Source organism: Symphalangus syndactylus, chromosome 14, assembly GCF_028878055.3.
Source record: "Symphalangus syndactylus isolate Jambi chromosome 14, NHGRI_mSymSyn1-v2.1_pri, whole genome shotgun sequence".
Taxonomy (NCBI): Eukaryota; Metazoa; Chordata; class Mammalia; order Primates; family Hylobatidae; genus Symphalangus; species Symphalangus syndactylus.
In genome coordinates, this window is record NC_072436.2 from 59,807,807 (window position 1) to 59,831,005 (window position 23,199).

The following is a 23,199-nucleotide window of genomic DNA, read 5'->3' on the forward strand; positions in this document are numbered from 1 at the left end:
CACTATAGGCCCTTTATCGCTCCGATTGTCCACTTGCAATTTCTACAGAAAGTGTGCTTCAGAACTGCTCATTAAAAAGTAAGGTTCAACTCTGTTAGTTGAATGCACAGAACAGAAAGAAGTTTCGCAGAATGCTTCTCTGTAGTTTTTATTTGAAGATATTCCTTTTTCCAATAGAGGACCCTTGGCGCTCCAATTGTTCACTTGCAGTTTCCCCAGAAGGAGTGTTTCAGAACTTCTCAATCAAAAGTAATGTTAAATCCTGTTAGTTGAATGCACAGAACAGAAAGAAGTTTCGCAGAATGCTTCTGTGTAGTTCTTACTTGAAGATATTCCTTTTTCCACTAAAGGCCCCTTAGCGCTCAGAATGTCCACTTGCAGCTACTGCAGAGAGAGTGTTTCAGAGCTGCTCAATTAAAAGTAAGCTTCAACTCTGTTAACCGAATGTTCAGAGCCCAAAGAAGTTTCACACAATGCTTCTGTGTAGTTTTTATTTGAAGATATTTCTTCTTCCACTATAGGCCCTTTAGTGCTCTGAATATCCACTTCCAGTTTCTACAGAGAGAGTGTTTCAGAACTGCTGAATCAAAAGTAAGCTTCAACTGTGTTAGTTGAATGCACAGAACAGAAAGAAATTTCACAGAATGCTTCTGTGTAGTTTTTATTTGAAGTTATTCCTTTTTCCACTATAGGCCCCTTAGCGCTCCGAATGTCCACTTGCACTTTCTACAGAAAGAGTGTTTCAGATGTGCACAATCCAAAGTAAGCTTCAAGTCTGCTAGTTGAAAGCGCAGAACAGAGAGAAGTTTCACAGAATACTTCTGTGTAGTTTTTATTGGAAGATATTCCTTTTTCCAATGTAGGCCCCTTAGCGATCGGAATGTCCACTTGCAGTTTCCGCAGAAGCAGTGTTTCAGAACTGGTGAATCAAAAGTAAGGCTCAACTCTGTTAGTTGAATGCAAAGAAGAGAAAGAAGTTTCACTGAATGCTTCTGTGTTGTTTTTATTTGAAGATATTCCTTTTTCAACTAAAGGATCCTAAGCCCTCCAAATGTCCACTTGCAGTTTCTACAGAAAGAGTGTTTCAGAACTGCTCAATGCAAAGTACAGTTCAACTCTTTTAGTTGAATGCACAGAACAGAAAGAAGTTTCACAGAATGCTTCTGTGTAGCTTTTATTTGAAGATACTCCTCTTTCCACTATAGGCCCTTTAGCGCTCCGATTGTCCACATGTAATTTCTACAGAAAGTTTGCTTCAGAACTGCTCACTAAAAAGTAAGGTTCAACTCTGTTAGTTGAATGCACAGAACAGAAAGAAGTTTCGCAGAATGCTTCTCTGTAGTTTTTATTTGAAGATATTCCTTTTTCCAATAGAGGACCCTTGGCGCTCCAATTGTTCACTTGCAGTTTCCCCAGAAGGAGTGTTTCAGAACTTCTCAATCAAAAGTAATGTTAAATTCTGTTAGTTGAATGCACAGAACAGAAAGAAGTTTCGCAGAATGCTTCTGTGTAGTCTTTATTTGAAGTTATTCCTTTTTCCACTATAGGCCCCTTAGCGCTCCGAATGTCCACTTGCACTTTCTACAGAAAGAGTGTTTCAGATGTGCACAATCCAAAGTAAGGTTCAACTCTGTTAGTTGAATGCAAAGAAGAGAAAGAAGTTTCACAGAATGCTTCTGTGTTGTTTTTATTTGAAGATATTCCTTTTTCCACTTAAGGATCCTAAGCCCTCCAAATGTCCACTTGCAGTTTCTACAGAAAGAGTGTTTCAGAACTGCTCAATGCAAAGCACAGTTCAACTCTTTTAGTTGAATGCACAGAACAGAAAGAAGTTTCACAGAATGCTTCTGTGTAGCTTTTATTTGAAGATACTCCTCTTTCCACTATAGGCCCTTTAGCGCTCCGATTGTCCACATGTAATTTCTACAGAAAGTTTGCTTCAGAACTGCTCACTAAAAAGTAAGGTTCAACTCTGTTAGTTGAATGCACAGAACAGAAAGAAGTTTCGCAGAATGCTTCTCTGTAGTTTTTATTTGAAGATATTCCTTTTTCCAATAGAGGACCCTTGGCGCTCCAATTGTTCACTTGCAGTTTCCCCAGAAGGAGTGTTTCAGAACTTCTCAATCAAAAGAAATGTTAAATTCTGTTAGTTGAATGCACAGAACAGGAAGAAGTTTCGCAGAATGCTTCTGTGTAGTCTTTATTTGAAGTTATTCCTTTTTCCACTAAAGGCCCCTTAGCGCTCCGACTGTCCACTTGCACTTTCTACAGAAAGAGTGTTTCAGATGTGCACAATCCAAAGTAAGGTTCAACTCTGTTAGTTGAATGCAAAGAAGAGAAAGAAGTTTCACAGAATGCTTCTGTGTTGTTTTTATTTGAAGATATTCCTTTTTCCACTTAAGGATCCTAAGCCCTCCAAATGTCCACTTGCAGTTTCTACAGAAAGAGTGTTTCAGAACTGCTCAATGCAAAGTAAAGTTCAACTCTTTTAGCTGAATGCACAGAAAAGAAAGAAGTTTCACAGAATGTTTCTGTGTAGCTTTTATTTGAAGATAGTCCTGTTTCCACTATAGGCCCTTTATCGCTCCGATTGTCCACTTGCAATTTCTACAGAAAGTGTGCTTCAGAACTGCTCATTAAAAAGTAAGGTTCAACTCTGTTAGTTGAATGCACAGAACAGAAAGAAGTTTCGCAGAATGCTTCTCTGTAGTTTTTATTTGAAGATATTCCTTTTTCCAATAGAGGACCCTTGGCGCTCCAATTGTTCACTTGCAGTTTCCCCAGAAGGAGTGTTTCAGAACTTCTCAATCAAAAGTAATGTTAAATCCTGTTAGTTGAATGCACAGAACAGAAAGAAGTTTCGCAGAATGCTTCTGTGTAGTTCTTACTTGAAGATATTCCTTTTTCCACTAAAGGCCCCTTAGCGCTCAGAATGTCCACTTGCAGCTACTGCAGAGAGAGTGTTTCAGAGCTGCTCAATTAAAAGTAAGCTTCAACTCTGTTAACCGAATGTTCAGAGCCCAAAGAAGTTTCACACAATGCTTCTGTGTAGTTTTTATTTGAAGATATTTCTTCTTCCACTATAGGCCCTTTAGTGCTCTGAATATCCACTTCCAGTTTCTACAGAGAGAGTGTTTCAGAACTGCTGAATCAAAAGTAAGCTTCAACTGTGTTAGTTGAATGCACAGAACAGAAAGAAATTTCACAGAATGCTTCTGTGTAGTTTTTATTTGAAGTTATTCCTTTTTCCACTATAGGCCCCTTAGCGCTCCGAATGTCCACTTGCACTTTCTACAGAAAGAGTGTTTCAGATGTGCACAATCCAAAGTAAGCTTCAAGTCTGCTAGTTGAAAGCGCAGAACAGAGAGAAGTTTCACAGAATACTTCTGTGTAGTTTTTATTGGAAGATATTCCTTTTTCCAATGTAGGCCCCTTAGCGATCGGAATGTCCACTTGCAGTTTCCGCAGAAGCAGTGTTTCAGAACTGGTGAATCAAAAGTAAGGCTCAACTCTGTTAGTTGAATGCAAAGAAGAGAAAGAAGTTTCACTGAATGCTTCTGTGTTGTTTTTATTTGAAGATATTCCTTTTTCAACTAAAGGATCCTAAGCCCTCCAAATGTCCACTTGCAGTTTCTACAGAAAGAGTGTTTCAGAACTGCTCAATGCAAAGTACAGTTCAACTCTTTTAGTTGAATGCACAGAACAGAAAGAAGTTTCACAGAATGCTTCTGTGTAGCTTTTATTTGAAGATACTCCTCTTTCCACTATAGGCCCTTTAGCGCTCCGATTGTCCACATGTAATTTCTACAGAAAGTTTGCTTCAGAACTGCTCACTAAAAAGTAAGGTTCAACTCTGTTAGTTGAATGCACAGAACAGAAAGAAGTTTCGCAGAATGCTTCTCTGTAGTTTTTATTTGAAGATATTCCTTTTTCCAATAGAGGACCCTTGGCGCTCCAATTGTTCACTTGCAGTTTCCCCAGAAGGAGTGTTTCAGAACTTCTCAATCAAAAGTAATGTTAAATTCTGTTAGTTGAATGCACAGAACAGAAAGAAGTTTCGCAGAATGCTTCTGTGTAGTCTTTATTTGAAGTTATTCCTTTTTCCACTATAGGCCCCTTAGCGCTCCGAATGTCCACTTGCACTTTCTACAGAAAGAGTGTTTCAGATGTGCACAATCCAAAGTAAGGTTCAACTCTGTTAGTTGAATGCAAAGAAGAGAAAGAAGTTTCACAGAATGCTTCTGTGTTGTTTTTATTTGAAGATATTCCTTTTTCCACTTAAGGATCCTAAGCCCTCCAAATGTCCACTTGCAGTTTCTACAGAAAGAGTGTTTCAGAACTGCTCAATGCAAAGTAAAGTTCAACTCTTTTAGCTGAATGCACAGAAAAGAAAGAAGTTTCACAGAATGTTTCTGTGTAGCTTTTATTTGAAGATAGTCCTGTTTCCACTATAGGCCCTTTATCGCTCCGATTGTCCACTTGCAATTTCTACAGAAAGTGTGCTTCAGAACTGCTCATTAAAAAGTAAGGTTCAACTCTGTTAGTTGAATGCACAGAACAGAAAGAAGTTTCGCAGAATGCTTCTCTGTAGTTTTTATTTGAAGATATTCCTTTTTCCAATAGAGGACCCTTGGCGCTCCAATTGTTCACTTGCAGTTTCCCCAGAAGGAGTGTTTCAGAACTTCTCAATCAAAAGTAATGTTAAATCCTGTTAGTTGAATGCACAGAACAGAAAGAAGTTTCGCAGAATGCTTCTGTGTAGTTCTTACTTGAAGATATTCCTTTTTCCACTAAAGGCCCCTTAGCGCTCAGAATGTCCACTTGCAGCTACTGCAGAGAGAGTGTTTCAGAGCTGCTCAATTAAAAGTGAGCTTCAACTCTGTTAACCGAATGTTCAGAGCCCAAAGAAGTTTCACACAATGCTTCTGTGTAGTTTTTATTTGAAGATATTTCTTCTTCCACTATAGGCCCCTTAGTGCTCTGAATATCCACTTCCAGTTTCTACAGAGAGAGTGTTTCAGAACTGCTGAATCAAAAGTAAGCTTCAACTGTGTTAGTTGAATGCACAGAACAGAAAGAAATTTCACAGAATGCTTCTGTGTAGTTTTTATTTGAAGTTATTCCTTTTTCCACTATAGGCCCCTTAGCGCTCCGAATGTCCACTTGCACTTTCTACAGAAAGAGTGTTTCAGATGTGCACAATCCAAAGTAAGCTTCAAGTCTGCTAGTTGAAAGCGCAGAACAGAGAGAAGTTTCACAGAATACTTCTGTGTAGTTTTTATTGGAAGATATTCCTTTTTCCAATGTAGGCCCCTTAGCGATCGGAATGTCCACTTGCAGTTTCCGCAGAAGCAGTGTTTCAGAACTGCTGAATCAAAAGTAAGGCTCAACTCTGTTAGTTGAATGCAAAGAAGAGAAAGAAGTTTCCCTGAATGCTTCTGTGTTGTTTTTATTTGAAGATATTCCTTTTTCAACTAAAGGATCCTAAGCCCTCCAAATGTCCACTTGCAGTTTCTACAGAAAGAGTGTTTCAGAACTGCTCAATGCAAAGTACAGTTCAACTCTTTTAGTTGAATGCACAGAACAGAAAGAAGTTTCACAGAATGCTTCTGTGTAGCTTTTATTTGAAGATACTCCTCTTTCCACTATAGGCCCTTTAGCGCTCCGATTGTCCACATGTAATTTCTACAGAAAGTTTGCTTCAGAACTGCTCACTAAAAAGTAAGGTTCAACTCTGTTAGTTGAATGCACAGAACAGAAAGAAGTTTCGCAGAATGCTTCTCTGTAGTTTTTATTTGAAGATATTCCTTTTTCCAATAGAGGACCCTTGGCGCTCCAATTGTTCACTTGCAGTTTCCCCAGAAGGAGTGTTTCAGAACTTCTCAATCAAAAGTAATGTTAAATTCTGTTAGTTGAATGCACAGAACAGAAAGAAGTTTCGCAGAATGCTTCTGTGTAGTCTTTATTTGAAGTTATTCCTTTTTCCACTATAGGCCCCTTAGCGCTCCGAATGTCCACTTGCACTTTCTACAGAAAGAGTGTTTCAGATGTGCACAATCCAAAGTAAGGTTCAACTCTGTTAGTTGAATGCAAAGAAGAGAAAGAAGTTTCACAGAATGCTTCTGTGTTGTTTTTATTTGAAGATATTCCTTTTTCCACTTAAGGATCCTAAGCCCTCCAAATGTCCACTTGCAGTTTCTACAGAAAGAGTGTTTCAGAACTGCTCAATGCAAAGTAAAGTTCAACTCTTTTAGCTGAATGCACAGAAAAGAAAGAAGTTTCACAGAATGTTTCTGTGTAGCTTTTATTTGAAGATAGTCCTGTTTCCACTATAGGCCCTTTATCGCTCCGATTGTCCACTTGCAATTTCTACAGAAAGTGTGCTTCAGAACTGCTCATTAAAAAGTAAGGTTCAACTCTGTTAGTTGAATGCACAGAACAGAAAGAAGTTTCGCAGAATGCTTCTCTGTAGTTTTTATTTGAAGATATTCCTTTTTCCAATAGAGGACCCTTGGCGCTCCAATTGTTCACTTGCAGTTTCCCCAGAAGGAGTGTTTCAGAACTTCTCAATCAAAAGTAATGTTAAATCCTGTTAGTTGAATGCACAGAACAGAAAGAAGTTTCGCAGAATGCTTCTGTGTAGTTCTTACTTGAAGATATTCCTTTTTCCACTAAAGGCCCCTTAGCGCTCAGAATGTCCACTTGCAGCTACTGCAGAGAGAGTGTTTCAGAGCTGCTCAATTAAAAGTGAGCTTCAACTCTGTTAACCGAATGTTCAGAGCCCAAAGAAGTTTCACACAATGCTTCTGTGTAGTTTTTATTTGAAGATATTTCTTCTTCCACTATAGGCCCCTTAGTGCTCTGAATATCCACTTCCAGTTTCTACAGAGAGAGTGTTTCAGAACTGCTGAATCAAAAGTAAGCTTCAACTGTGTTAGTTGAATGCACAGAACAGAAAGAAATTTCACAGAATGCTTCTGTGTAGTTTTTATTTGAAGTTATTCCTTTTTCCACTATAGGCCCCTTAGCGCTCCGAATGTCCACTTGCACTTTCTACAGAAAGAGTGTTTCAGATGTGCACAATCCAAAGTAAGCTTCAAGTCTGCTAGTTGAAAGCGCAGAACAGAGAGAAGTTTCACAGAATACTTCTGTGTAGTTTTTATTGGAAGATATTCCTTTTTCCAATGTAGGCCCCTTAGCGATCGGAATGTCCACTTGCAGTTTCCGCAGAAGCAGTGTTTCAGAACTGCTGAATCAAAAGTAAGGCTCAACTCTGTTAGTTGAATGCAAAGAAGAGAAAGAAGTTTCCCTGAATGCTTCTGTGTTGTTTTTATTTGAAGATATTCCTTTTTCAACTAAAGGATCCTAAGCCCTCCAAATGTCCACTTGCAGTTTCTACAGAAAGAGTGTTTCAGAACTGCTCAATGCAAAGTACAGTTCAACTCTTTTAGTTGAATGCACAGAACAGAAAGAAGTTTCACAGAATGCTTCTGTGTAGCTTTTATTTGAAGATACTCCTCTTTCCACTATAGGCCCTTTAGCGCTCCGATTGTCCACATGTAATTTCTACAGAAAGTTTGCTTCAGAACTGCTCACTAAAAAGTAAGGTTCAACTCTGTTAGTTGAATGCACAGAACAGAAAGAAGTTTCGCAGAATGCTTCTCTGTAGTTTTTATTTGAAGATATTCCTTTTTCCAATAGAGGACCCTTGGCGCTCCAATTGTTCACTTGCAGTTTCCCCAGAAGGAGTGTTTCAGAACTTCTCAATCAAAAGTAATGTTAAATTCTGTTAGTTGAATGCACAGAACAGAAAGAAGTTTCGCAGAATGCTTCTGTGTAGTCTTTATTTGAAGTTATTCCTTTTTCCACTATAGGCCCCTTAGCGCTCCGAATGTCCACTTGCACTTTCTACAGAAAGAGTGTTTCAGATGTGCACAATCCAAAGTAAGGTTCAACTCTGTTAGTTGAATGCAAAGAAGAGAAAGAAGTTTCACAGAATGCTTCTGTGTTGTTTTTATTTGAAGATATTCCTTTTTCCACTTAAGGATCCTAAGCCCTCCAAATGTCCACTTGCAGTTTCTACAGAAAGAGTGTTTCAGAACTGCTCAATGCAAAGTAAAGTTCAACTCTTTTAGCTGAATGCACAGAAAAGAAAGAAGTTTCACAGAATGTTTCTGTGTAGCTTTTATTTGAAGATAGTCCTGTTTCCACTATAGGCCCTTTATCGCTCCGATTGTCCACTTGCAATTTCTACAGAAAGTGTGCTTCAGAACTGCTCATTAAAAAGTAAGGTTCAACTCTGTTAGTTGAATGCACAGAACAGAAAGAAGTTTCGCAGAATGCTTCTCTGTAGTTTTTATTTGAAGATATTCCTTTTTCCAATAGAGGACCCTTGGCGCTCCAATTGTTCACTTGCAGTTTCCCCAGAAGGAGTGTTTCAGAACTTCTCAATCAAAAGTAATGTTAAATCCTGTTAGTTGAATGCACAGAACAGAAAGAAGTTTCGCAGAATGCTTCTGTGTAGTTCTTACTTGAAGATATTCCTTTTTCCACTAAAGGCCCCTTAGCGCTCAGAATGTCCACTTGCAGCTACTGCAGAGAGAGTGTTTCAGAGCTGCTCAATTAAAAGTGAGCTTCAACTCTGTTAACCGAATGTTCAGAGCCCAAAGAAGTTTCACACAATGCTTCTGTGTAGTTTTTATTTGAAGATATTTCTTCTTCCACTATAGGCCCCTTAGTGCTCTGAATATCCACTTCCAGTTTCTACAGAGAGAGTGTTTCAGAACTGCTGAATCAAAAGTAAGCTTCAACTGTGTTAGTTGAATGCACAGAACAGAAAGAAATTTCACAGAATGCTTCTGTGTAGTTTTTATTTGAAGTTATTCCTTTTTCCACTATAGGCCCCTTAGCGCTCCGAATGTCCACTTGCACTTTCTACAGAAAGAGTGTTTCAGATGTGCACAATCCAAAGTAAGCTTCAAGTCTGCTAGTTGAAAGCGCAGAACAGAGAGAAGTTTCACAGAATACTTCTGTGTAGTTTTTATTGGAAGATATTCCTTTTTCCAATGTAGGCCCCTTAGCGATCGGAATGTCCACTTGCAGTTTCCGCAGAAGCAGTGTTTCAGAACTGCTGAATCAAAAGTAAGGCTCAACTCTGTTAGTTGAATGCAAAGAAGAGAAAGAAGTTTCCCTGAATGCTTCTGTGTTGTTTTTATTTGAAGATATTCCTTTTTCAACTAAAGGATCCTAAGCCCTCCAAATGTCCACTTGCAGTTTCTACAGAAAGAGTGTTTCAGAACTGCTCAATGCAAAGTACAGTTCAACTCTTTTAGTTGAATGCACAGAACAGAAAGAAGTTTCACAGAATGCTTCTGTGTAGCTTTTATTTGAAGATACTCCTCTTTCCACTATAGGCCCTTTAGCGCTCCGATTGTCCACATGTAATTTCTACAGAAAGTTTGCTTCAGAACTGCTCACTAAAAAGTAAGGTTCAACTCTGTTAGTTGAATGCACAGAACAGAAAGAAGTTTCGCAGAATGCTTCTCTGTAGTTTTTATTTGAAGATATTCCTTTTTCCAATAGAGGACCCTTGGCGCTCCAATTGTTCACTTGCAGTTTCCCCAGAAGGAGTGTTTCAGAACTTCTCAATCAAAAGAAATGTTAAATTCTGTTAGTTGAATGCACAGAACAGGAAGAAGTTTCGCAGAATGCTTCTGTGTAGTCTTTATTTGAAGTTATTCCTTTTTCCACTAAAGGCCCCTTAGCGCTCCGACTGTCCACTTGCACTTTCTACAGAAAGAGTGTTTCAGATGTGCACAATCCAAAGTAAGGTTCAACTCTGTTAGTTGAATGCAAAGAAGAGAAAGAAGTTTCACAGAATGCTTCTGTGTTGTTTTTATTTGAAGATATTCCTTTTTCCACTTAAGGATCCTAAGCCCTCCAAATGTCCACTTGCAGTTTCTACAGAAAGAGTGTTTCAGAACTGCTCAATGCAAAGTAAAGTTCAACTCTTTTAGCTGAATGCACAGAAAAGAAAGAAGTTTCACAGAATGTTTCTGTGTAGCTTTTATTTGAAGATAGTCCTGTTTCCACTATAGGCCCTTTATCGCTCCGATTGTCCACTTGCAATTTCTACAGAAAGTGTGCTTCAGAACTGCTCATTAAAAAGTAAGGTTCAACTCTGTTAGTTGAATGCACAGAACAGAAAGAAGTTTCGCAGAATGCTTCTCTGTAGTTTTTATTTGAAGATATTCCTTTTTCCAATAGAGGACCCTTGGCGCTCCAATTGTTCACTTGCAGTTTCCCCAGAAGGAGTGTTTCAGAACTTCTCAATCAAAAGTAATGTTAAATCCTGTTAGTTGAATGCACAGAACAGAAAGAAGTTTCGCAGAATGCTTCTGTGTAGTTCTTACTTGAAGATATTCCTTTTTCCACTAAAGGCCCCTTAGCGCTCAGAATGTCCACTTGCAGCTACTGCAGAGAGAGTGTTTCAGAGCTGCTCAATTAAAAGTAAGCTTCAACTCTGTTAACCGAATGTTCAGAGCCCAAAGAAGTTTCACACAATGCTTCTGTGTAGTTTTTATTTGAAGATATTTCTTCTTCCACTATAGGCCCTTTAGTGCTCTGAATATCCACTTCCAGTTTCTACAGAGAGAGTGTTTCAGAACTGCTGAATCAAAAGTAAGCTTCAACTGTGTTAGTTGAATGCACAGAACAGAAAGAAATTTCACAGAATGCTTCTGTGTAGTTTTTATTTGAAGTTATTCCTTTTTCCACTATAGGCCCCTTAGCGCTCCGAATGTCCACTTGCACTTTCTACAGAAAGAGTGTTTCAGATGTGCACAATCCAAAGTAAGCTTCAAGTCTGCTAGTTGAAAGCGCAGAACAGAGAGAAGTTTCACAGAATACTTCTGTGTAGTTTTTATTGGAAGATATTCCTTTTTCCAATGTAGGCCCCTTAGCGATCGGAATGTCCACTTGCAGTTTCCGCAGAAGCAGTGTTTCAGAACTGCTGAATCAAAAGTAAGGCTCAACTCTGTTAGTTGAATGCAAAGAAGAGAAAGAAGTTTCACTGAATGCTTCTGTGTTGTTTTTATTTGAAGATATTCCTTTTTCAACTAAAGGATCCTAAGCCCTCCAAATGTCCACTTGCAGTTTCTACAGAAAGAGTGTTTCAGAACTGCTCAATGCAAAGTACAGTTCAACTCTTTTAGTTGAATGCACAGAACAGAAAGAAGTTTCACAGAATGCTTCTGTGTAGCTTTTATTTGAAGATACTCCTCTTTCCACTATAGGCCCTTTAGCGCTCCGATTGTCCACATGTAATTTCTACAGAAAGTTTGCTTCAGAACTGCTCACTAAAAAGTAAGGTTCAACTCTGTTAGTTGAATGCACAGAACAGAAAGAAGTTTCGCAGAATGCTTCTCTGTAGTTTTTATTTGAAGATATTCCTTTTTCCAATAGAGGACCCTTGGCGCTCCAATTGTTCACTTGCAGTTTCCCCAGAAGGAGTGTTTCAGAACTTCTCAATCAAAAGTAATGTTAAATTCTGTTAGTTGAATGCACAGAACAGAAAGAAGTTTCGCAGAATGCTTCTGTGTAGTCTTTATTTGAAGTTATTCTTTTTTCCACTATAGGCCCCTTAGCGCTCCGAATGTCCACTTGCACTTTCTACAGAAAGAGTGTTTCAGATGTGCACAATCCAAAGTAAGGTTCAACTCTGTTAGTTGAATGCAAAGAAGAGAAAGAAGTTTCACAGAATGCTTCTGTGTTGTTTTTATTTGAAGATATTCCTTTTTCCACTTAAGGATCCTAAGCCCTCCAAATGTCCACTTGCAGTTTCTACAGAAAGAGTGTTTCAGAACTGCTCAATGCAAAGCACAGTTCAACTCTTTTAGTTGAATGCACAGAACAGAAAGAAGTTTCACAGAATGCTTCTGTGTAGCTTTTATTTGAAGATACTCCTCTTTCCACTATAGGCCCTTTAGCGCTCCGATTGTCCACATGTAATTTCTACAGAAAGTTTGCTTCAGAACTGCTCACTAAAAAGTAAGGTTCAACTCTGTTAGTTGAATGCACAGAACAGAAAGAAGTTTCGCAGAATGCTTCTCTGTAGTTTTTATTTGAAGATATTCCTTTTTCCAATAGAGGACCCTTGGCGCTCCAATTGTTCACTTGCAGTTTCCCCAGAAGGAGTGTTTCAGAACTTCTCAATCAAAAGAAATGTTAAATTCTGTTAGTTGAATGCACAGAACAGGAAGAAGTTTCGCAGAATGCTTCTGTGTAGTCTTTATTTGAAGTTATTCCTTTTTCCACTAAAGGCCCCTTAGCGCTCCGACTGTCCACTTGCACTTTCTACAGAAAGAGTGTTTCAGATGTGCACAATCCAAAGTAAGGTTCAACTCTGTTAGTTGAATGCAAAGAAGAGAAAGAAGTTTCACAGAATGCTTCTGTGTTGTTTTTATTTGAAGATATTCCTTTTTCCACTTAAGGATCCTAAGCCCTCCAAATGTCCACTTGCAGTTTCTACAGAAAGAGTGTTTCAGAACTGCTCAATGCAAAGTAAAGTTCAACTCTTTTAGCTGAATGCACAGAAAAGAAAGAAGTTTCACAGAATGTTTCTGTGTAGCTTTTATTTGAAGATAGTCCTGTTTCCACTATAGGCCCTTTATCGCTCCGATTGTCCACTTGCAATTTCTACAGAAAGTGTGCTTCAGAACTGCTCATTAAAAAGTAAGGTTCAACTCTGTTAGTTGAATGCACAGAACAGAAAGAAGTTTCGCAGAATGCTTCTCTGTAGTTTTTATTTGAAGATATTCCTTTTTCCAATAGAGGACCCTTGGCGCTCCAATTGTTCACTTGCAGTTTCCCCAGAAGGAGTGTTTCAGAACTTCTCAATCAAAAGTAATGTTAAATCCTGTTAGTTGAATGCACAGAACAGAAAGAAGTTTCGCAGAATGCTTCTGTGTAGTTCTTACTTGAAGATATTCCTTTTTCCACTAAAGGCCCCTTAGCGCTCAGAATGTCCACTTGCAGCTACTGCAGAGAGAGTGTTTCAGAGCTGCTCAATTAAAAGTAAGCTTCAACTCTGTTAACCGAATGTTCAGAGCCCAAAGAAGTTTCACACAATGCTTCTGTGTAGTTTTTATTTGAAGATATTTCTACTTCCACTATAGGCCCTTTAGTGCTCTGAATATCCACTTCCAGTTTCTACAGAGAGAGTGTTTCAGAACTGCTGAATCAAAAGTAAGCTTCAACTGTGTTAGTTGAATGCACAGAACAGAAAGAAATTTCACAGAATGCTTCTGTGTAGTTTTTATTTGAAGTTATTCCTTTTTCCACTATAGGCCCCTTAGCGCTCCGAATGTCCACTTGCACTTTCTACAGAAAGAGTGTTTCAGATGTGCACAATCCAAAGTAAGCTTCAAGTCTGCTAGTTGAAAGCGCAGAACAGAGAGAAGTTTCACAGAATACTTCTGTGTAGTTTTTATTGGAAGATATTCCTTTTTCCAATGTAGGCCCCTTAGCGATCGGAATGTCCACTTGCAGTTTCCGCAGAAGCAGTGTTTCAGAACTGGTGAATCAAAAGTAAGGCTCAACTCTGTTAGTTGAATGCAAAGAAGAGAAAGAAGTTTCACTGAATGCTTCTGTGTTGTTTTTATTTGAAGATATTCCTTTTTCAACTAAAGGATCCTAAGCCCTCCAAATGTCCACTTGCAGTTTCTACAGAAAGAGTGTTTCAGAACTGCTCAATGCAAAGTACAGTTCAACTCTTTTAGTTGAATGCACAGAACAGAAAGAAGTTTCACAGAATGCTTCTGTGTAGCTTTTATTTGAAGATACTCCTCTTTCCACTATAGGCCCTTTAGCGCTCCGATTGTCCACATGTAATTTCTACAGAAAGTTTGCTTCAGAACTGCTCACTAAAAAGTAAGGTTCAACTCTGTTAGTTGAATGCACAGAACAGAAAGAAGTTTCGCAGAATGCTTCTCTGTAGTTTTTATTTGAAGATATTCCTTTTTCCAATAGAGGACCCTTGGCGCTCCAATTGTTCACTTGCAGTTTCCCCAGAAGGAGTGTTTCAGAACTTCTCAATCAAAAGTAATGTTAAATTCTGTTAGTTGAATGCACAGAACAGAAAGAAGTTTCGCAGAATGCTTCTGTGTAGTCTTTATTTGAAGTTATTCCTTTTTCCACTATAGGCCCCTTAGCGCTCCGAATGTCCACTTGCACTTTCTACAGAAAGAGTGTTTCAGATGTGCACAATCCAAAGTAAGGTTCAACTCTGTTAGTTGAATGCAAAGAAGAGAAAGAAGTTTCACAGAATGCTTCTGTGTTGTTTTTATTTGAAGATATTCCTTTTTCCACTTAAGGATCCTAAGCCCTCCAAATGTCCACTTGCAGTTTCTACAGAAAGAGTGTTTCAGAACTGCTCAATGCAAAGTAAAGTTCAACTCTTTTAGCTGAATGCACAGAAAAGAAAGAAGTTTCACAGAATGTTTCTGTGTAGCTTTTATTTGAAGATAGTCCTGTTTCCACTATAGGCCCTTTATCGCTCCGATTGTCCACTTGCAATTTCTACAGAAAGTGTGCTTCAGAACTGCTCATTAAAAAGTAAGGTTCAACTCTGTTAGTTGAATGCACAGAACAGAAAGAAGTTTCGCAGAATGCTTCTCTGTAGTTTTTATTTGAAGATATTCCTTTTTCCAATAGAGGACCCTTGGCGCTCCAATTGTTCACTTGCAGTTTCCCCAGAAGGAGTGTTTCAGAACTTCTCAATCAAAAGTAATGTTAAATCCTGTTAGTTGAATGCACAGAACAGAAAGAAGTTTCGCAGAATGCTTCTGTGTAGTTCTTACTTGAAGATATTCCTTTTTCCACTAAAGGCCCCTTAGCGCTCAGAATGTCCACTTGCAGCTACTGCAGAGAGAGTGTTTCAGAGCTGCTCAATTAAAAGTGAGCTTCAACTCTGTTAACCGAATGTTCAGAGCCCAAAGAAGTTTCACACAATGCTTCTGTGTAGTTTTTATTTGAAGATATTTCTTCTTCCACTATAGGCCCCTTAGTGCTCTGAATATCCACTTCCAGTTTCTACAGAGAGAGTGTTTCAGAACTGCTGAATCAAAAGTAAGCTTCAACTGTGTTAGTTGAATGCACAGAACAGAAAGAAATTTCACAGAATGCTTCTGTGTAGTTTTTATTTGAAGTTATTCCTTTTTCCACTATAGGCCCCTTAGCGCTCCGAATGTCCACTTGCACTTTCTACAGAAAGAGTGTTTCAGATGTGCACAATCCAAAGTAAGCTTCAAGTCTGCTAGTTGAAAGCGCAGAACAGAGAGAAGTTTCACAGAATACTTCTGTGTAGTTTTTATTGGAAGATATTCCTTTTTCCAATGTAGGCCCCTTAGCGATCGGAATGTCCACTTGCAGTTTCCGCAGAAGCAGTGTTTCAGAACTGCTGAATCAAAAGTAAGGCTCAACTCTGTTAGTTGAATGCAAAGAAGAGAAAGAAGTTTCCCTGAATGCTTCTGTGTTGTTTTTATTTGAAGATATTCCTTTTTCAACTAAAGGATCCTAAGCCCTCCAAATGTCCACTTGCAGTTTCTACAGAAAGAGTGTTTCAGAACTGCTCAATGCAAAGTACAGTTCAACTCTTTTAGTTGAATGCACAGAACAGAAAGAAGTTTCACAGAATGCTTCTGTGTAGCTTTTATTTGAAGATACTCCTCTTTCCACTATAGGCCCTTTAGCGCTCCGATTGTCCACATGTAATTTCTACAGAAAGTTTGCTTCAGAACTGCTCACTAAAAAGTAAGGTTCAACTCTGTTAGTTGAATGCACAGAACAGAAAGAAGTTTCGCAGAATGCTTCTCTGTAGTTTTTATTTGAAGATATTCCTTTTTCCAATAGAGGACCCTTGGCGCTCCAATTGTTCACTTGCAGTTTCCCCAGAAGGAGTGTTTCAGAACTTCTCAATCAAAAGAAATGTTAAATTCTGTTAGTTGAATGCACAGAACAGGAAGAAGTTTCGCAGAATGCTTCTGTGTAGTCTTTATTTGAAGTTATTCCTTTTTCCACTAAAGGCCCCTTAGCGCTCCGACTGTCCACTTGCACTTTCTACAGAAAGAGTGTTTCAGATGTGCACAATCCAAAGTAAGGTTCAACTCTGTTAGTTGAATGCAAAGAAGAGAAAGAAGTTTCACAGAATGCTTCTGTGTTGTTTTTATTTGAAGATATTCCTTTTTCCACTTAAGGATCCTAAGCCCTCCAAATGTCCACTTGCAGTTTCTACAGAAAGAGTGTTTCAGAACTGCTCAATGCAAAGTAAAGTTCAACTCTTTTAGCTGAATGCACAGAAAAGAAAGAAGTTTCACAGAATGTTTCTGTGTAGCTTTTATTTGAAGATAGTCCTGTTTCCACTATAGGCCCTTTATCGCTCCGATTGTCCACTTGCAATTTCTACAGAAAGTGTGCTTCAGAACTGCTCATTAAAAAGTAAGGTTCAACTCTGTTAGTTGAATGCACAGAACAGAAAGAAGTTTCGCAGAATGCTTCTCTGTAGTTTTTATTTGAAGATATTCCTTTTTCCAATAGAGGACCCTTGGCGCTCCAATTGTTCACTTGCAGTTTCCCCAGAAGGAGTGTTTCAGAACTTCTCAATCAAAAGTAATGTTAAATCCTGTTAGTTGAATGCACAGAACAGAAAGAAGTTTCGCAGAATGCTTCTGTGTAGTTCTTACTTGAAGATATTCCTTTTTCCACTAAAGGCCCCTTAGCGCTCAGAATGTCCACTTGCAGCTACTGCAGAGAGAGTGTTTCAGAGCTGCTCAATTAAAAGTAAGCTTCAACTCTGTTAACCGAATGTTCAGAGCCCAAAGAAGTTTCACACAATGCTTCTGTGTAGTTTTTATTTGAAGATATTTCTTCTTCCACTATAGGCCCTTTAGTGCTCTGAATATCCACTTCCAGTTTCTACAGAGAGAGTGTTTCAGAACTGCTGAATCAAAAGTAAGCTTCAACTGTGTTAGTTGAATGCACAGAACAGAAAGAAATTTCACAGAATGCTTCTGTGTAGTTTTTATTTGAAGTTATTCCTTTTTCCACTACAGGCCCCTTAGCGCTCCGAATGTCCACTTGCACTTTCTACAGAAAGAGTGTTTCAGATGTGCACAATCCAAAGTAAGCTTCAAGTCTGCTAGTTGAAAGCGCAGAACAGAGAGAAGTTTCACAGAATACTTCTGTGTAGTTTTTATTGGAAGATATTCCTTTTTCCAATGTAGGCCCCTTAGCGATCGGAATGTCCACTTGCAGTTTCCGCAGAAGCAGTGTTTCAGAACTGGTGAATCAAAAGTAAGGCTCAACTCTGTTAGTTGAATGCAAAGAAGAGAAAGAAGTTTCACTGAATGCTTCTGTGTTGTTTTTATTTGAAGATATTCCTTTTTCAACTAAAGGATCCTAAGCCCTCCAAATGTCCACTTGCAGTTTCTACAGAAAGAGTGTTTCAGAACTGCTCAATGCAAAGTACAGTTCAACTCTTTTAGTTGAATGCACAGAACAGAAAGAAGTTTCACAGAATGCTTCTGTGTAGCTTTTATTTGAAGATACTCCTCTTTCCACTATAGGCCCTTTAGCGCTCCGATTGTCCACATGTAATTTCTACAGAAAGTTTGCTTCAGAACTGCTCACTAAAAAGTAAGGTTCAACTCTGTTAGTTGAATGCACAGAACAGAAAGAAGTTTCGCAGAATGCTTCTCTGTAGTTTTTATTTGAAGATATTCCTTTTTCCAATAGAGGACCCTTGGCGCTCCAATTGTTCACTTGCAGTTTCCCCAGAAGGAGTGTTTCAGAACTTCTCAATCAAAAGTAATGTTAAATTCTGTTAGTTGAATGCACAGAACAGAAAGAAGTTTCGCAGAATGCTTCTGTGTAGTCTTTATTTGAAGTTATTCCTTTTTCCACTATAGGCCCCTTAGCGCTCCGAATGTCCACTTGCACTTTCTACAGAAAGAGTGTTTCAGATGTGCACAATCCAAAGTAAGGTTCAACTCTGTTAGTTGAATGCAAAGAAGAGAAAGAAGTTTCACAGAATGCTTCTGTGTTGTTTTTATTTGAAGATATTCCTTTTTCCACTTAAGGATCCTAAGCCCTCCAAATGTCCACTTGCAGTTTCTACAGAAAGAGTGTTTCAGAACTGCTCAATGCAAAGTAAAGTTCAACTCTTTTAGCTGAATGCACAGAAAAGAAAGAAGTTTCACAGAATGTTTCTGTGTAGCTTTTATTTGAAGATAGTCCTGTTTCCACTATAGGCCCTTTATCGCTCCGATTGTCCACTTGCAATTTCTACAGAAAGTGTGCTTCAGAACTGCTCATTAAAAAGTAAGGTTCAACTCTGTTAGTTGAATGCACAGAACAGAAAGAAGTTTCGCAGAATGCTTCTCTGTAGTTTTTATTTGAAGATATTCCTTTTTCCAATAGAGGACCCTTGGCGCTCCAATTGTTCACTTGCAGTTTCCCCAGAAGGAGTGTTTCAGAACTTCTCAATCAAAAGTAATGTTAAATCCTGTTAGTTGAATGCACAGAACAGAAAGAAGTTTCGCAGAATGCTTCTGTGTAGTTCTTACTTGAAGATATTCCTTTTTCCACTAAAGGCCCCTTAGCGCTCAGAATGTCCACTTGCAGCTACTGCAGAGAGAGTGTTTCAGAGCTGCTCAATTAAAAGTAAGCTTCAACTCTGTTAACCGAATGTTCAGAGCCCAAAGAAGTTTCACACAATGCTTCTGTGTAGTTTTTATTTGAAGATATTTCTTCTTCCACTATAGGCCCTTTAGTGCTCTGAATATCCACTTCCAGTTTCTACAGAGAGAGTGTTTCAGAACTGCTGAATCAAAAGTAAGCTTCAACTGTGTTAGTTGAATGCACAGAACAGAAAGAAATTTCACAGAATGCTTCTGTGTAGTTTTTATTTGAAGTTATTCCTTTTTCCACTATAGGCCCCTTAGCGCTCCGAATGTCCACTTGCACTTTCTACAGAAAGAGTGTTTCAGATGTGCACAATCCAAAGTAAGCTTCAAGTCTGCTAGTTGAAAGCGCAGAACAGAGAGAAGTTTCACAGAATACTTCTGTGTAGTTTTTATTGGAAGATATTCCTTTTTCCAATGTAGGCCCCTTAGCGATCGGAATGTCCACTTGCAGTTTCCGCAGAAGCAGTGTTTCAGAACTGGTGAATCAAAAGTAAGGCTCAACTCTGTTAGTTGAATGCAAAGAAGAGAAAGAAGTTTCACTGAATGCTTCTGTGTTGTTTTTATTTGAAGATATTCCTTTTTCAACTAAAGGATCCTAAGCCCTCCAAATGTCCACTTGCAGTTTCTACAGAAAGAGTGTTTCAGAACTGCTCAATGCAAAGTACAGTTCAACTCTTTTAGTTGAATGCACAGAACAGAAAGAAGTTTCACAGAATGCTTCTGTGTAGCTTTTATTTGAAGATACTCCTCTTTCCACTATAGGCCCTTTAGCGCTCCGATTGTCCACATGTAATTTCTACAGAAAGTTTGCTTCAGAACTGCTCACTAAAAAGTAAGGTTCAACTCTGTTAGTTGAATGCACAGAACAGAAAGAAGTTTCGCAGAATGCTTCTCTGTAGTTTTTATTTGAAGATATTCCTTTTTCCAATAGAGGACCCTTGGCGCTCCAATTGTTCACTTGCAGTTTCCCCAGAAGGAGTGTTTCAGAACTTCTCAATCAAAAGTAATGTTAAATTCTGTTAGTTGAATGCACAGAACAGAAAGAAGTTTCGCAGAATGCTTCTGTGTAGTCTTTATTTGAAGTTATTCCTTTTTCCACTATAGGCCCCTTAGCGCTCCGAATGTCCACTTGCACTTTCTACAGAAAGAGTGTTTCAGATGTGCACAATCCAAAGTAAGGTTCAACTCTGTTAGTTGAATGCAAAGAAGAGAAAGAAGTTTCACAGAATGCTTCTGTGTTGTTTTTATTTGAAGATATTCCTTTTTCCCCTTAAGGATCCTAAGCCCTCCAAATGTCCACTTGCAGTTTCTACAGAAAGAGTGTTTCAGAACTGCTCAATGCAAAGCACAGTTCAACTCTTTTAGTTGAATGCACAGAACAGAAAGAAGTTTCACAGAATGCTTCTGTGTAGCTTTTATTTGAAGATACTCCTCTTTCCACTATAGGCCCTTTAGCGCTCCGATTGTCCACATGTAATTTCTACAGAAAGTTTGCTTCAGAACTGCTCACTAAAAAGTAAGGTTCAACTCTGTTAGTTGAATGCACAGAACAGAAAGAAGTTTCGCAGAATGCTTCTCTGTAGTTTTTATTTGAAGATATTCCTTTTTCCAATAGAGGACCCTTGGCGCTCCAATTGTTCACTTGCAGTTTCCCCAGAAGGAGTGTTTCAGAACTTCTCAATCAAAAGAAATGTTAAATTCTGTTAGTTGAATGCACAGAACAGGAAGAAGTTTCGCAGAATGCTTCTGTGTAGTCTTTATTTGAAGTTATTCCTTTTTCCACTAAAGGCCCCTTAGCGCTCCGACTGTCCACTTGCACTTTCTACAGAAAGAGTGTTTCAGATGTGCACAATCCAAAGTAAGGTTCAACTCTGTTAGTTGAATGCAAAGAAGAGAAAGAAGTTTCACAGAATGCTTCTGTGTTGTTTTTATTTGAAGATATTCCTTTTTCCACTTAAGGATCCTAAGCCCTCCAAATGTCCACTTGCAGTTTCTACAGAAAGAGTGTTTCAGAACTGCTCAATGCAAAGTAAAGTTCAACTCTTTTAGCTGAATGCACAGAAAAGAAAGAAGTTTCACAGAATGTTTCTGTGTAGCTTTTATTTGAAGATAGTCCTGTTTCCACTATAGGCCCTTTATCGCTCCGATTGTCCACTTGCAATTTCTACAGAAAGTGTGCTTCAGAACTGCTCATTAAAAAGTAAGGTTCAACTCTGTTAGTTGAATGCACAGAACAGAAAGAAGTTTCGCAGAATGCTTCTCTGTAGTTTTTATTTGAAGATATTCCTTTTTCCAATAGAGGACCCTTGGCGCTCCAATTGTTCACTTGCAGTTTCCCCAGAAGGAGTGTTTCAGAACTTCTCAATCAAAAGTAATGTTAAATCCTGTTAGTTGAATGCACAGAACAGAAAGAAGTTTCGCAGAATGCTTCTGTGTAGTTCTTACTTGAAGATATTCCTTTTTCCACTAAAGGCCCCTTAGCGCTCAGAATGTCCACTTGCAGCTACTGCAGAGAGAGTGTTTCAGAGCTGCTCAATTAAAAGTAAGCTTCAACTCTGTTAACCGAATGTTCAGAGCCCAAAGAAGTTTCACACAATGCTTCTGTGTAGTTTTTATTTGAAGATATTTCTTCTTCCACTATAGGCCCTTTAGTGCTCTGAATATCCACTTCCAGTTTCTACAGAGAGAGTGTTTCAGAACTGCTGAATCAAAAGTAAGCTTCAACTGTGTTAGTTGAATGCACAGAACAGAAAGAAATTTCACAGAATGCTTCTGTGTAGTTTTTATTTGAAGTTATTCCTTTTTCCACTATAGGCCCCTTAGCGCTCCGAATGTCCACTTGCACTTTCTACAGAAAGAGTGTTTCAGATGTGCACAATCCAAAGTAAGCTTCAAGTCTGCTAGTTGAAAGCGCAGAACAGAGAGAAGTTTCACAGAATACTTCTGTGTAGTTTTTATTGGAAGATATTCCTTTTTCCAATGTAGGCCCCTTAGCGATCGGAATGTCCACTTGCAGTTTCCGCAGAAGCAGTGTTTCAGAACTGGTGAATCAAAAGTAAGGCTCAACTCTGTTAGTTGAATGCAAAGAAGAGAAAGAAGTTTCACTGAATGCTTCTGTGTTGTTTTTATTTGAAGATATTCCTTTTTCAACTAAAGGATCCTAAGCCCTCCAAATGTCCACTTGCAGTTTCTACAGAAAGAGTGTTTCAGAACTGCTCAATGCAAAGTACAGTTCAACTCTTTTAGTTGAATGCACAGAACAGAAAGAAGTTTCACAGAATGCTTCTGTGTAGCTTTTATTTGAAGATACTTCTCTTTCCACTATAGGCCCTTTAGCGCTCCGATTGTCCACATGTAATTTCTACAGAAAGTTTGCTTCAGAACTGCTCACTAAAAAGTAAGGTTCAACTCTGTTAGTTGAATGCACAGAACAGAAAGAAGTTTCGCAGAATGCTTCTCTGTAGTTTTTATTTGAAGATATTCCTTTTTCCAATAGAGGACCCTTGGCGCTCCAATTGTTCACTTGCAGTTTCCCCAGAAGGAGTGTTTCAGAACTTCTCAATCAAAAGTAATGTTAAATTCTGTTAGTTGAATGCACAGAACAGAAAGAAGTTTCGCAGAATGCTTCTGTGTAGTCTTTATTTGAAGTTATTCCTTTTTCCACTATAGGCCCCTTAGCGCTCCGAATGTCCACTTGCACTTTCTACAGAAAGAGTGTTTCAGATGTGCACAATCCAAAGTAAGGTTCAACTCTGTTAGTTGAATGCAAAGAAGAGAAAGAAGTTTCACAGAATGCTTCTGTGTTGTTTTTATTTGAAGATATTCCTTTTTCCACTTAAGGATCCTAAGCCCTCCAAATGTCCACTTGCAGTTTCTACAGAAAGAGTGTTTCAGAACTGCTCAATGCAAAGCACAGTTCAACTCTTTTAGTTGAATGCACAGAACAGAAAGAAGTTTCACAGAATGCTTCTGTGTAGCTTTTATTTGAAGATACTCCTCTTTCCACTATAGGCCCTTTAGCGCTCCGATTCTCCACATGTAATTTCTACAGAAAGTTTGCTTCAGAACTGCTCACTAAAAAGTAAGGTTCAACTCTGTTAGTTGAATGCACAGAACAGAAAGAAGTTTCGCAGAATGCTTCTCTGTAGTTTTTATTTGAAGATATTCCTTTTTCCAATAGAGGACCCTTGGCGCTCCAATTGTTCACTTGCAGTTTCCCCAGAAGGAGTGTTTCAGAACTTCTCAATCAAAAGAAATGTTAAATTCTGTTAGTTGAATGCACAGAACAGGAAGAAGTTTCGCAGAATGCTTCTGTGTAGTCTTTATTTGAAGTTATTCCTTTTTCCACTAAAGGCCCCTTAGCGCTCCGACTGTCCACTTGCACTTTCTACAGAAAGAGTGTTTCAGATGTGCACAATCCAAAGTAAGGTTCAACTCTGTTAGTTGAATGCAAAGAAGA